Source organism: Anabrus simplex, chromosome 7, assembly GCF_040414725.1.
Source record: "Anabrus simplex isolate iqAnaSimp1 chromosome 7, ASM4041472v1, whole genome shotgun sequence".
Lineage (NCBI taxonomy): Eukaryota > Metazoa > Arthropoda > Insecta > Orthoptera > Tettigoniidae > Anabrus > Anabrus simplex.
Window position 1 is genome coordinate 104,580,162 of NC_090271.1, and position 15,933 is coordinate 104,596,094.

Genomic DNA, 15,933 nt, shown 5'->3' on the forward strand with positions numbered 1-15,933 from the left:
TTAGCCAGAAGGAGAAATTCAAACGTGGCCTGGAACGTAAAACTCAGCGTACCTCTCTTAAGGTTGTATTTAGAGAAAAACATTTGTTTAGAACATTATTTATAAAGATTTTTAGTTTGATTGATAGAGTGGAAAGTAAGGAAAATATCGGTGTCTGTGGTATGGAAGTTCAAATCCAAGAGCCGATAACTATCTCTATGGAGAATGACCATGAATAACATAACGGCCACGTTTTAAACGCTTTGTACGTAAATCTGATTGTACTTTTAAAAATGTAAAGCGGAAATTTGCGATTCAATTGGAAGGAAAGACAGGCGGAGGGGAAGGCTTGAACACAAAGACAAATATTTTACTCTAATGTACCTGTTTATAAATTACCCTTTTGTGCAAAATAATCTCACACCGGTGACCTACCTCAAAGTTTCTCAACCTTTCTATAATATTTTCCCATGTAATCAAGAGTAGTGTTATAATTAATTGCTGAAATATACCTGGTGCTTTCGAACAGTTAGCTGATAATGACCTTGCGTATGTACTTTAGAAATGTAGAGATAGTTCTAATGTTACATAACGTCGTTGCTCCTGCGAAAACCGCTATCTGATATTGTTGTGTGAAATACTGACCCGCAGTACATATGCCATCACGGACGAGAATTCCTTGAAATTACTCACACCGTATTGAACTTTATATGTCAGAATGCTACCGGCCAAATTTCTAAGCTGAAATATTTCACATAGCGGTTTTTGCACACGCAACGACAATATAGTAATTTATTCCAAACTAAATCTTGAAAACACCAACAGAATTGCTTGATCTACAAACCTATGTTTTTGTCTTCACAATTTGCTTCTCGTCTCACCGACACAGATAGGTCTTGCGGTGACGATGGGACAGGAAAGGGTTAGGAGTGGGAAGGAAGCGACCGTGGCCTTAATTAAGGTACACCCCTAGCATTTGCCTGGTGTGAAAACGGTAATTCACGGAAAACATCTTCAGTGCTGCCAACATTGGAGTTAGAATCCACTGCCTTCCGAATGCAAGCTGATAACTACGTGACCAAAATCTGCCGCCACCAAACCTTTTTTGTTAACACGTCCAGTATTATATCAAAATACTAGTGTCTCAAGACTCTTGCAACGTTAATGACGGAAGCTAAATGATCGTAAACAGTAACCCTGATGTACTGCTGTCACAATACGGTTTAAACTATTCAGATATGAAATAAATAAATAAATAAATAAATAAATAAATAAATAAATAAATAAATAAATAAATAAATAAATAAATAAATAAATAATAAAAAATAATAAATAAATAAATAAATAAATAACTAATGGAAACTAAAGAATTATGAAGTACAAGATCTCAGTCACCCATAGATGAATGTCCATAACTTTTGATTTGAACAAAGCAGAATAGGCTAGCATTCAATAGTCAGATAGTTCAGATTTCAACCAACATAATAGAAGTGGCAATGCAACCATAGCTCAGTAGGTAAATCTTAGAGTCCTACATGACCAATTATGCGTATCATAAATTAAACGCATTTTTGTTTCGAAAAACCACAAAATAGGCAAACCATCAAACTTTTCTGTGAAGCAGTAGGCCTATTGTGTACTACAACCGAGTATAAAAGTAATATTCAGCCGAGTATGTTTCACTTGTTTATTGTTGGTTTCTGTTGATTTTATTTTGTAAACATTTCATGGCGGTGGGGGGCGGGGGGGCAGGGGGGCGGGTGGGGGCGGTGGGTGGAGGGTGTTTCCAAACCCCAGCAACCGGTTTGGCTACGCCCCTGTCGATAACTATCCCTGCAATTGTGATTGAGTGGTTAGTTCTGTGCCTATATGTCCTTACGCACGGAAAGCACCCTTGTACCTGTTTTTTCGTGAGCTGTGTGAACCTCGGGGTTATGAGAATCTCCAAGGAATAACTACGTTTCGAATTTCTCACATCTACGTCGTGCACTTTCTTCTTCTTCAAAAACTAGATTCTTATTCATTAAATACCACTTTTTACTAATCAGTGAGAAAATTTTCAAACTTTACGTTGTGCGGAGAAATAAATGACTATTTCATTGTTATGAAAATGTCCGCAGTATTTATGGATGTACTAAGTTGATAATTATTATGTTCTAGAGGTTGTAACTGCAGTAAACAGCTTAGTGGAGCTCTCAGCTTGCAGAAAGTGCGGGTAAAAACAGGCCCAGTGTTCGATATGCACTAATGGAGCTGTCACATGATCGCTAGATAAATGGGAAATCGTTAAGGAGGAGGAGAAGAAGCGGCAAGGGCAGACCTCTGAGGTCTGGCGTCACTTCTCATCCTCGTGACAACATTATTTAGTGCTGTGGTGACTCACGGTACATCAAATCGTCGATAAAAAGGTAGTGTCGAAAGTGAATAGGGAATGTCGAAACATAGGCATGTATCGCATTAATACAGAAGTTAGTTACATTGTGTTGATGTTAATATTATTATTGTAACTGGGCAGAGGAAGGTTGAACAAGTCACAAAATTCCTCTGTTTTGAAAGTAATATCACACAAGACAACAGGCATAGCATGGAAATAAATAGGAGGATCGTGTTAGCCAAAGAAAGCAGTGGAGTGAGGGGGCGATAGGGCAGTCGCCACCACCACTTTGTGGAAAAATCACTACATTTTGATTCCATTTTAGCCTGCCTGAAACTGGGAATTACAAGAAAAAAGCAATTTGTACAAACTCTGTTGTCTTATCAACTATTTGTTTCCTTTAATTTCTTTAAATATAAATAAAATTACTTAGCGTAAAAACATACACAATATCGTTCACAGCGCCCCATCAAGTAATGAATGGAGACGCGCACGGCAGCGTATAGCATGTTCTGTGAGGAAGGGTACCAGGGGTATATTTTTTCCAAGGTCATAGACACTGAGGTATAATTCACCCGTTTGCCGATCTCATTCTTCAGACTGTCAGTCACACTCATTCCCATTGTTGCCAACTCAGCCAAATTTGGCGGATTTTTAAATGGAACAGCGGATAAATTTTCCATTTAGTGGACAGCGGATTTTTTTGACGGATTTTCAAAAATCTTTTACCGATTTTCAGCGGTAACAAAATCACCTTTCATCACCTGCAGTAAAAATAATACAAAACGTACTACGGTATAATAGTCTACCCTACTTATTCCCGTTGTATTGCACTTACGCTGCATACTACCACTCGTTTTGTAAATCAGCTCTGGCCCACAGCCTCAGTCAGAATTCGTTACAATCGTTATTGTACACTTGATGGTCCGGGTAGTGTCGTGCTTGATAACGTGTTTCTTTGACATCAGGTTTCTTTGGTCTGTCAATATGCCGAAAGAAAATGTTAAAAAGTAGTCAGATATTTCGTGAAGAGTGGTTAAATAATTAAATTTTAAAAGACTACTTGGTTAAGCTTCCCAAAAAGTAGTCTGATATTTCGTGCAGAGTGGTTAAACAATTAAACTTTAAAAGACTAATTGGTTGAGCTTCCCAATGATCCCAAACACGGAAGGTGCATCAACTGGCAGTGCGAAATTTATTGTTTGACATTATTTCTTTCCGCACTTACCAAATACAATGAAAACAGTCTTGAAAGTGAAAATAACTCTCAAAGTACATTTGCAAATTTCCGTATGCGCTTTTCTGTTGTGAACTGCCAGCATATATTACGAAAAAGAACAGTACCATGCGGCTTCCTATTAAACCACAGGACCTCAATCCAACTCATCTGCTTCAGAGCATATAGTGCGGGGAGGACAAGATGATGAACTCCTGTTTTGAAACCGGTGAGTGTTGACTTAATCTATTTTATTAAAACAGCTGGTAAATTATATTTTGCTTCAGTTCGAAATTTAGCGGATTTTCAACAAAACTTTAGCGGAGAAAAGATTTATAGGTTGGCAACACTGCTCATTCTATGCACCTGTTCTACAATTTACTTTACGTCGCACCGACACAGATAGGTCTTATGGCGACGATGGGAGAGGAAAGGGTTAAGAGTGTGAAGGAAGTGACCGCGGCGTTAATTAACGTACATCCACAGCATTTGCCTGGTGTGAAAATGGGAAACCACAGAAAACAATCTTCAGAGCTGCCGACAGTAGGGTACGAACCACTATCCCCCGAATGCAAACTCACAGATGCGCACCCCTGACCGTACGACCAACTTGCTCGGTCAATGTATCTGTGTAGTTCTATCTAGTGCCTGTTTCTTTGTTAGTTTGTAATCAAATATTAAATGATTTTTAATTATTGTAAAATCAAGTGGACGTTTTATTGTATAGTATTGAATCAAAATCTCAAAAATCCATTATTATCGCACTTAAAGTGGTAGACTCTGAGCCTTTACCTCTCTGTCAAAATTCCCTCAGAGTGCATAAAGTAACATTTTGTAGCTATTGTTTTCAGTTTTGATGTGCCACTTCTAAGTCCTAATCACCACTACTGAAGGAACGTTCATCAAGAACATAATTTTTTGTCAAATAAGCACAAGGAAATTCAAATCATAAAGTACTTTGCAGAATCCCTTGTCTGGAGTGTACTACATGAAATTTGCATTAATACATTTTTATAGATATTCCAGGAATGTTTGACTACAGAAATCACTTTAGGTGCTCAAAATGCCCCCCATTAACACTCAAACACTTCTGATTTTGACGAAGCACTGCAGGAGCTGAACTCGATTGTTCTACAAGCCATGTCAGTTTCTTCCCATAGTACCGGTAGTGCAGCTAATTTTCGATGCCACAACGCACCCTTTACCCACGCAGGTAGAAATCAAAGGGTGTTAAGCCAGGGCAACGTGGCGGGAATTCAACAGCACCTGTTCGTCCTATCAGATGTCTTGGTAGCATGTCATCACGGCGCGATGGTAGTGTGGTGATGCGTCATCGTGTCGGAAGCAATATTTTTATTTTTAGAATTCGCTTTAGGTCGCATAATGGCGTCTATGGGATGGGAAAACACTAGGAGTGCTACACCCCTGCATTTGCCTGTGTGTAAATGGGAAACCTCGGTAAACCATCTTCAGAGCTGCGGACAGTGGGGCTCGAACCCACTATCTCCCGAATGCAAGTTCACAGCTGCGCGACCCTACCCGCACGGCCAACCCGCTCGGTGAAGTAAAATTGTAATTCACACAAAGTACATAGATTACCGGTAAAATGGTACGGGTAGGATGTTGAGGTGCATGAGGCCAGTGACCTACCGTCAAAAAAGAATGGTCCATTTACCCCTCTGTAAGCTGACTACTCTGTCCACATGAAAGCACGAATTTTCGAGAGACCGTTCGACAAAAATACCAAGGTTGAGTAACATTCAGTTTAAAGTGAACTTCCTCAGAACATCACTTAATGAACATTCTCTATTTCCCTTTCTTCATCATTGATTGTACATTTCTCCACTTGGAAATACCAAAAAAAAATTATAAAATGCGCATACGCCATTTCGTTGACGTTTATCACGGTCAAATGATTATATAGCGACCATAATCCAATTCAGATTTTGAAAACTTGACTAAAAACCTGCAACAGAAATATTTATAGGGTGTCCCAGGAAGAAAAGTAAATATTCAAGGATATGATAGGGCTGATAATTTCAAGCATAAAGCTTCATATGGGCATATGCTCTGCTCTGAATTCTTTCCGAGAGAGAACACATTTATTGTACATTTGTTTTCGGGCTAGTGGTTCGCAAGTATATGTCTTACCCACCCAACGTCTTTGACGTTTTCTTCTAGCCCAACGTACCTCGTTTCTTTCAACCTCTTTGCTCGGGACGTATGTCTGCCATTAACCTACCCCGTCGAACGCGCAGTTTTCCATGGTGGGTTCTGAGCAATGCAGTGCGACGGATTGGGAGTGTATTAGAGAGAAGCATCGGTTAACTGTGTTTGTACACGCGCTGGCTAAAATGCCACACATCCACACTAACGAAGAATATGCAGATATGGTGTTGTTTATGGCTTCTGCTGTGGCAGTGCTCCTGCTGCTGTCGAGGAATATCGTCGGCGCTTTCCGACACGTTGAATTTTTGATTGTAGAGTGTTTACCACAGTTTTCAGCAAATTGTATGTAACAGATATTCTTCCGAGTGCCAATTTTCTTCTGATCGTGTAGTTCAATAACCTGTGCAGGAAAAGCAACACGATATTGAAATGGTTCAGCTTAGTCCTACAAGTACACGGCAAATTTCCGCACGTATCAATGTCCCACGAACACGTGTATGGCGAACATTACATGATGAAAATGTGTACATTTTTCGAAACCTCAAAGAGGTTGGTTGGGTAAGACTCATACGTGCGCACCACTAGCTCAGTAATAAGTATACATAAAATTTCTATCTTGGAAACAATTCGGACTAAGGCATATGTCTATTTGAAGACCTTTGCTTCATATGACCGTTCCTGTCATATCCCTGAATATTGAATATTCTTCTTGGGACACCCTGTATATTTTTGGACCCCTTGTGTACTTGTGAATTGCGGACATTAAGTACACAGTATAGAAAACGGCTCGAAACTTTTGAGATGTGGGTTTGATGACGAAAGGTGATTAGCAAAACGGAAAGGAGATCCCATGAAGGTGTCCAGAACAAAATCGAGGACAAGATAGAGTCTCGATAGTGAGGAGAAAAGGACGTCCAATTTCTTTGGACACACCTAACGATATACCAGCTTCGTGACCAAATCTCTTGAGGAAAAGGTTCTTGGGAAGAGAGAATGAGGAAGATCAAGGAAGAAGTACCTCCAATGATCTGTTGCTAAATATTCGGTATACCACTTACCAAGAGATGAAACACGAACCTGAACACAGGCAAAAATGGTTGCTGCAACAAGATATCACCTTTAGAAACAAAAATTACTACTACATCTTCTACCGTTAGTGAACTTGACTTAGATAGTAAAACTACTAACCTAAACAAAACTATGGAACTAACACAACTTATAAAGTCAAACTCAAAAGTGAAATCTCATAATCATTCGAGTTTAAAAAGAAGAGTAAGACAAGAGGATGGACTGTCATCCATGGAGAAAATTATCGGGAAGTGGACCACATCCGCACCAGACCCGTGCGACATTAGGTCAGACCTGAAATAATATAACATTAATATAATAAAATGTTTAGATTAGGAGATAATTACATCCTTTACATAAAAACGTCGCTGAAGCTTAATTTAAAGTGATCTTCATCGGAAAATCGCTTCGTAAACACTCCCCTTTCTTCAGAATTCATCGTACATGTACATCGTCCTCCACTTGCAGTTAGCAAGACGGATAGGCGATCCCATCAAAGTGACCTGAACGAATCCATTATCACTGTACCACAAAATTGTTTACAAACTTGAAGTGAAAATGAATATTCACATCCTGTTTCCAGTCATTCGACCAATTCAGGAATGGGATGAATGAATCTCCCATCTTGCGGAGAGGATAGGAAATGTGCCGGCCACCGAAGCCTGTCGAACTCATCTGGGACAATGACTAATACCTGGCAGATGAGATTAAAGGCTTTTGGAGAAGGTTACTGCAGTGAAAGATGACAGGGAAAACTGGAGTAACCGAAGAAAAACTTGTACCGTCTCCGCTTTGTCCAGCAAAAGTCTCACATGGAGTGACCGGGAACTACACAACCCAGTGGTGAGAGGCCGCCGCGCTGCAGCTTGAAACACGCAGGCTACATAAACTTGAAATACCTCTTCAAGATCATCTATTCTGCCATTTTGTGTCTTTGTTCATATCGCCAATAACAAACTAAACAAAGATTACCAATCCAAAATCCCCTAAAACCAACACAATTCAGACTTGTATCTCGATGTATTTCAAAATTATTGCTGAACAAACAGTGTATACATTTTATTGGAACCTTCTGGCCTATAAAACTGACGGAAAAATCTCTTTGTTGGTGAGATGAGGATGTTAAGATGATCCCGTGGAGTGACCGTCTCGATGTCCGCCTCTGTAGCGTAATGTTTAGTTTGATTAGCTGGCGTCCTCGGGGGCCCGAGTTCGATTCACGGTACTGCCAGAAATTTAAGAATGGCAGGTGGGCTGGTATGTGGTCGAAATGGTACATGCAGCTCACCTCCAATGGGGGTGTGCCTGAAAAGAGCTGCACCACCTCGGGTTGAGACACGAGTTTACTTTACCGTCTCGATCAAATTCGCTACGCACCATTCGAAAGTCTTTGAAAGCAACACCAGTCTCACAGAAATGGAGAGAATACCATTTGTGATTGTTTGGTCACCTTTAGGAATGATCATGAGAACATGTGTATCGTAGAGTGGTGAGGATTTTTGTAGATGGCCAACCAGCGGGGTTCGAACCCACTGTCTCCCGGATGCAAGTTCACAGCTGCGCGCCCTTAACCGCACGGCCAACTCGCCAGGTATTCTTCCCATTATTATTATTATTGTTGCCGGCCCCGTGGTGTAGGGGTAGAGTGCCTGCCTCTAACCCGGAGGCCCCGGGTTTGACTCCCAGTCAGGTCAGGGATTTTTACCTGGATCTTAGGGCAGGTTTGAGGTCCACTCAGCCTACGTGATTAGAATTGATGAGCTCTCTGACGGCCCCGGTCTATAAAGCCACTAATAGCGGCCGAGAGCATTCGTCGTACTGACCACACGACACCTCGTAATCTGCAGGCTTTCGGGCTGAGCAGCGGTCGCTTGGTAGGTCAAGGCCCTTCAGGGCTATAGTGTCATGGAGTTATTATTATTATTATTATTATTATTATTATTATTATTATTATTATTATTATTATTATTATTTCAATAGTAATCATGCGAATGTAGAAATTATGACTTCCATTCACGTCAAGCCCTCGTGTATCTCAATTTAACCTTCACATAATATGAAACGTGTTAAAATGCAGGCATGCACCCTAAAGCACGAGGCATTATTTTTGTATGAACCATTAGATGTAGAAAGTGTCAGTACCTACGTGACATGTGTGATGTGAAACCATTTAATTTTGTTCCTATCAACAGCACAGAATCAGCGTTTCTCTTCACCAAAGCAATCTTGAGGCAATAGGGGTTGCCCGCCGACAGGGGTAATACCGACCTGTTTTGCTCTTTGCCTGTAATCAACCGTATGCAATATCTGCCTGGTGCTGCTTTAATGATACTGTTTCCAGTCTCATTATTGTCTACTCCAGCTAAATGAGGTTACATTTGTTAAACAACATGGAGCACTGCACGACCCCAATACACTAACAATAAACAGAATTGGAAAATCATGAATAACTGAAGTGTGCCTTCTACAATGAGAAAATTATATTTAGCACTGCATTTGAAGACTAGTTGTTAAGAAGAAACTTACAGCAGGGATATAGTAAATGTAGGGCGATAATTGTAATTACACACCATTCTAAACCAAACACATCATCTGAAATGCTAAAGAAGCTAAAGCAATCTGTTACTGTAGTCTGGGCTTCATTAAACTAACGTTCATTTTTTTCTTTTATGTCGTGCCGACACAGATAGGTCTTATGGCGACGATGGGACAGGAAAGGCCTAGGAATTGGAAGTTAGCGGCCGTGGTCTTAATTAAGGTACAGCCCCGGCATTTGCCTGGTGTGAAAATGGGAAACCATGGAAAACCATCTTCAGGGCTACCGACAGTGGGGCTCGAACCCACTATCTCCCGATTACGGGATACTGGCAGCACTTAAGCGACTGCATCTATCGAGCTCGGTTTCAATTTTGTTGGCTACCGTTCCGTCGGTATATACAATATCATCATACTGATAGCTGCCACAATTAGGGGTTTCTCTTTTATGTGGAATTCGAACCTCAGGAAGTGACGTTTTAATTTCAAATCACCGTTGTATTCACCCGAATTCGTAAAGTAGCACCTTATTGAGAAGCCAGTGAGTATGTCACTCGGCTGTCACGCACTCATTTCAAAGTTATTACAACACATAATGTGCATATATTTTCCTCATTAAGAGCTCCTTCAGGATTGCTGTTTCTTGGCTGTTTGCATCTGTCTGTTCCATCGTAAGTCTTAAATCGCTCACCCGATTTGGATGATACTCAGTACATGTATACATAAGTTCAACGTCCGCAGAATAGGTCACAGTATCTGGTTTTGATCACACAGAGACCAATATAGAAACTACCGGAGGAGGACGACGAAAAATGTCCACCACGCATGAGAGAAGAAAGGTGAAGAAGAATAAGGAAATATTATTTGTATTATTATTTCTTGGTTCGTTTTGGCTCGTCGTAACTCTTAGCTATGGTCGTTTGCCTTTTCTTGGCCGAGTACTCTTTCATTTTCTAGCTGTGTGCCTGCTTCCTTCCATCCGTCCTCTTAGGTCTGGTGGTCCCTATACACGTTTTGCTTGTGACGGACAGCGGAAAGACTCCCTGTAGGATGGCATGTCGGTACTGAGATCGGTTCTCTGTGGTCTCTAATGCGATCTGTAGTTCCTCTAGGTCTGATTTTACTGAGGTGATCCACTTGGTCTTGGAAGCCTTTCCCATACTTGTCACTGTGAGGATACTGTTGGTGAACCTGTAGGGTTTCAGGCGAGTCATGTTCCCGTAGAAGGTCAATCGACTTTTCCTCATACATGTGACTATGTCTTCCTGATACTTGTAGAGCTGATTGTTGTTCCAGATCATGTAGGTACCATCTTACACTCTTATGGGTCCTATGATTATGATGATGATGATGATTATTATTATTATTATTATTATTATTATTATTATTATTATTATTATTATTATTATTATTATTATTATTATTATTATTATTATTATTATTATTATTATTTCCGATGAGGCCTGCTAAGGACCACGTGCCAATTTCAATTCAGTTCTTCATACTTTGTATTTTTCTCTCCCCTTCCTTCCAATATTCATTCATCCTTTCACTATGCTGTTTCTTTCTGTCCTCGAACCACTTCGCACCAGCCTTCTCGTTCAATCTTCTTTGAAATCCTTCCATACATACTACCCTCTTTCTAAAAATCTCTCTGTCCATAGTTTCTTCTTCTCTTACATTATTTCTTTCCAAATCTTTCTTTACTTTTTGAATCCAGCTAGTTGTTGCCTTTTTGTCCCAAAGGTACTTGAAAATCCTTTTTGTTAATCTGGAATCGTCCATTCTGTAAATATGTCCGAAATATTGCAATCTCATTTTTCTTTTGGTTTCTGTTATGTTTTCTATGTACCTGTACATTTAATCGTTAGATCTTAATTTCCATACGTCTTTTGTTTGCACAGGGCCTAAGAATTTTCTCATTATTCTCCCTTCTAGTACCTCAAGTGTATCTAATCTATAGTTTAGTACCAGGCATTCACTTGCATATAGGCATTCCGGTTTCACCACTGTAGTGTAGTGCCTTATTTAAAGATTTTTAGATAGACACTTAATGTTATAAAAATTCTTTGTGATACCATATGCTCTCTCCAGCCTATGTACCCTTTCTTCTACTGCAGATTTGTCTAAACCATTTTATTGAATTATTTCTCCCAGATATTTGAATTTTGTTACCCTTTCCATTGAACCAACATCTGTTGCCTAAAATTTTGGAGCATTCTTGATGTATGTAATTAATTTTGTTTTTTCTACGGAGATTTTCAAACCTGTCTTGTTGGCTATTTCTTTCAAGAGATTGATTTTTGTTGTTGCACTTGTTTGGTTTTCTGACAATATAGAAAAATCGTCTGCAGATGCTAGGCAATTTATTTCAATGCCTTTGTTTTTTCTCCCCAAAGTTACTTGCAAAATGTTCTTTAAGCTTCACAATCCAAATTCTTACAATTTTCCCTAGAACACGGTTGAATAGAAGAGATGACAAACCGTCACTTTACCTTACCCCTGTATTTACCTTAATAGGTTTTGATATCTCACACATAAATTTCACCTTTGAAATTGTCAATAAGGGTTTCACGTATTTGGTTTGCCAATATAGTTTTCACTCCAAATTCACGAATAGTTTTATCTATGATTTCTCTATCAACCGAGCCAAAGGCCTTTCTAAAATCTACAGAAGTCAAAACAATGTATTTCGAATTCAATATCCTATGGCTAATTATGGATTTTAAGTTAAATATTTGTTCTGAACAAGATCTACCTTTTCGAAATCCAGCTGATACTCACCCAGTTGCTTGTCAAGTGATTTTTCTACTCTGTTCAGCAAGATGTTTGAGAATACCTTGTATGCAATTTTAAGAAGAGAGATGCCTCTATAGTTATTAACCTTTTGTTTGTCCCCTTTTTTATGCATTGGGTGTATTAGAGCCCCTTTCCATTCTTCTGGAATCCTCTCTGTTCTCCAAACGTCTTCAAAGATTAACCTCAGCTCTAAGATGATTTTTGATTGAGACCATTTCAAAAGTTCAGCTGAGTGTCTTCTCCACTAGCTTCAATATTTTTCAGATTGTTAATCACTTCTGTAGTTTCTTCAGCAGTGACTGGTATATCTTCTTCCAGATTTTAAGTTGTTTGAGAGAATTCCAATTCATTGGTCGGGTTCAGGGCAGTTTAAAAGTTGATCAAAGTGATACGCAAGTATTTCACAATTCTCAGAATTGCTTAGGCCAAGTCTACCATTTTCATATTTGAAGCATATTCTAGGCGCTTGATACCCCTTTAATTCACTCTTAAGAGTCTGGTAGAAGTTTCGAGAGTTAATTTTAACAAAGCTGTCTTGCAGGTCAATAAGTTGTGATTTTCCGAAAGTTCTTTTAACTCCTTTTATTATTCTAGCAGTGTCTTTCCTTTACTGTTTGAATTGGTCATAGTGCTTAGTCTTTCCAGTGGATTTCCACTTTTCCCATTGTTTTATTCTCTCTTGTAACGCATCATCACACATTTTATTCCACCAAGGTTTCTTTTTAGGTTTGACTAGCCTAAATGTTTTCTGGGCTGAATTGGTTATTTCTTTAGATAAATCTTCCCATTTCCTGTGATGAGATACTTTTATTTCTTCCTGAAATATTTCCAATGTTTCTTGTGTAATTTGAAGTCTATTTTTGTGTTATATTTGCTTACGCTTTCCCCTCTTCTGTGATTTCTGTTGGGTAAGAATTTTAGTTTGATTTAGACAAATAGTGATCGGAATCAAATTCTCTGCTTCCTGCTACCTTGACATTCATGATTTCCTCCATGCTTCTTATGGATATAGCTACATCATCCAGTTGAAATTCACCTAGTAATGGATTTACCTTATTATTATTTATTTATTTATTTATTTATTTATTTATTTATTTATTTATTTATTTATTTATTTATTTATTTATTTATTTATTTATTTAGGGTCGTTTCAACCTCCTATGGGTTACGATTACACTACTTCCTTGACTGTTGATGTTCTCTCTTTTTACGCCAATACTCCTTCATTCTCTGGCTCACTTTTGTTCGTTCCTCATCCGAGAACACTCTTCTTGTTCTCCTTGGTTTCTCTGCGAAGAGAACTTTCACTTCCGCAATTTTCCTTCTGAACGCTGTTTTGTTTGTAATATATCTCCCTCCTCATTGTCACATTATTTCAAGATCCTGATGCACTTCTTTTGAGCCATGGTACTCGGATCTTTCTTCTTTCCTGGAAGATGAGGATCTTATTTGCTAGGCGTTCCGATCGCATTCTTCTCAGGTGTCCATATACAGGCAGTCGCCTTTTCCTTATCGAAGTTGAAGTGTTCTTGCATTTTTATACAGCCCTTGATTTGATCTCAAACGGAAGGTAAAATCATTTCCTGTTGCTTTCTTGGGTTTTAGAATTTTCCTCAGAAATTTACGCTCTTTCTTTCCTATTTCGGTAATCCCCTTTCTGATAATTGTGTCTGCTGCATAGAGGCATTCAGGTTTTCCTACGGTATTATAGTGTCTGAGTTTGGCTTGATAGGAGAGGGATTTGGACTTAGAAGTTTCTTGGCATAGTCTGAATGCAAATCTCCATATTCATTGCTCTTTCTTCGATAGCTGGCTTTTCGTTGTTGTTAGGAGTCAGAATCTCCCCCAGATATTTGAATTTGTGGACTCTCTGTATGTCACCATACTTGGTTTTCACCGTCCATGTTGGTTCTTTGGAATCTATGTTCATGAACTTAATTTTCTCGAAGGATATTTGCAGTCCAATCTTTTCTGCTGTTTCTTGCAAAACCTCTATCTGTCTAGTGGCAATCTCTATATTTTCAGTGAGGAACACTGAGTCGTCCGCAAATGCAAGACATTCAAATTTTAGTACAGCTCTTTTGTGTTTTATCTTAATTCCATTCGGGATATTTTGTTGATTCTTTTCTTTTCGCTATTCCCTTATCACCTTCTCCAAGACGCAGTTGAAAGGGACTGCGGAGAGTCCATCTCCTTGCCTCACATCTGTCTTGATTTCAAACGGTTCCGATAGCTCTCCAAGGAATTTTACTTGTGACCGGGTGTGACTCGAAAGGCCTTTGAAAAAACCTTTGTATGGTTGCGAAATCTGGACATTAGAAATGCAAGAAAAGAAAACACTAGAGGCAATGGAAATGTGGATCTGTAGAAGAATGCACAGGTTAAGTTGGACTAAAATGAAAAGCAATACCGAAGTCCTTAGAGAAATAGGAGAAGAACGGAATCTCATAATTGAGATTGAAAAACGGAAAATAAACTTTATTGGTCACATTCTGCGGCATGAGGAGATCCTTTGTAACATCACTGAATGAAGAATTGCTGGAAAAGAGGGAGAGGACGACCCAAAGTATCTTATTTCCAAAACCTGCTTCTGAGGATTAAGTGTAACCTACGCTGAGTTGAAAAGGTTGGCTCAAGATAGACATCTGTGGCTGCAGCGATAAGGCTCAGCCTTTAGAATATGATTATGATCGGGTGTTTGTTAGTATCTGTTGTACTATGTTAGTTGTTTTCTTATCAGTTCCAAATTCTTTCAGCACATTCCCTGTCGATAGTCATATGTCTTTTTGAAATCTACAAATTTCATAATTGCCTTCTTGTTTTTGCTAAAGTTATAGTAGTGATTGAAGTGTTGATGGTAAATATCTGCTCCGCACAGGACCGTGCTCTCCTGAATCCTGCTTGGTATTCCCCCAACTCTTGATCTATGTGATTCTCTATTCTATTCTGGAGCACTTTGGTCAATACATTGTATGCGACTGACAGGAGTGATACGCCTCTGTAGTTATTAACATTAGTTTCTTCTTCTTTTTCATGCAACGGGTGAATGATAGCATCCTTCCATTCATCTCGTATATTTTCCGTTTATTAGTATTATTATCATTATTATTATTTTACGAACGACGTAAGAGCCATACCAGGAATATCCGATCACGAAACCCACTGCAGAAAATGGGGTAAGACAGAAACATCAGCTCACGTCTTGGTTTTCTTCTTTTAGTGAAACTCATAGAAACATCTGCCATCACACCATCAGGTCATTTACTTCGCATTCCCTCCGAGGAAAAGTCTTTCTTGAACACGAGGAATTTCCTGGTCTTGCAGAAAACGACAGCACAAGGAGAATGGGTATAATCGCCAATAAGGGAAAAGTAGGCTATTCTAAACCTCGCGATGACATACGAGTAGCATCTAACTCAAACAGTCCAAATAGACGACGAAAAGAAACTTATATATTTGCCTACAGTGCTATATAGGCCTAGCACAGAAACATATCAGCTGGAGGATATTCAAGTGATGGAACTTATGATTGGTGCCAGGGAGACGATCCCCAAGAAAGGTGGTGGCAATCATGAGATTCCGAACACTGAGTAACACGTGGACTGGTGGTTAAATGCTTAAAAGAGGTCTATACTTATTTTCAGACATCACATGTCCGAGTTAAGATCAACTGACCTCAAGTCTGAATAATATTTATGCTTTAATTTTGTTAGGAATCATTTATGAAGTTGTTCTTAAAACATTTCACTGTTTTAAATATTCTTATAATTTTTAAATTCCTTGTTCAATTAAT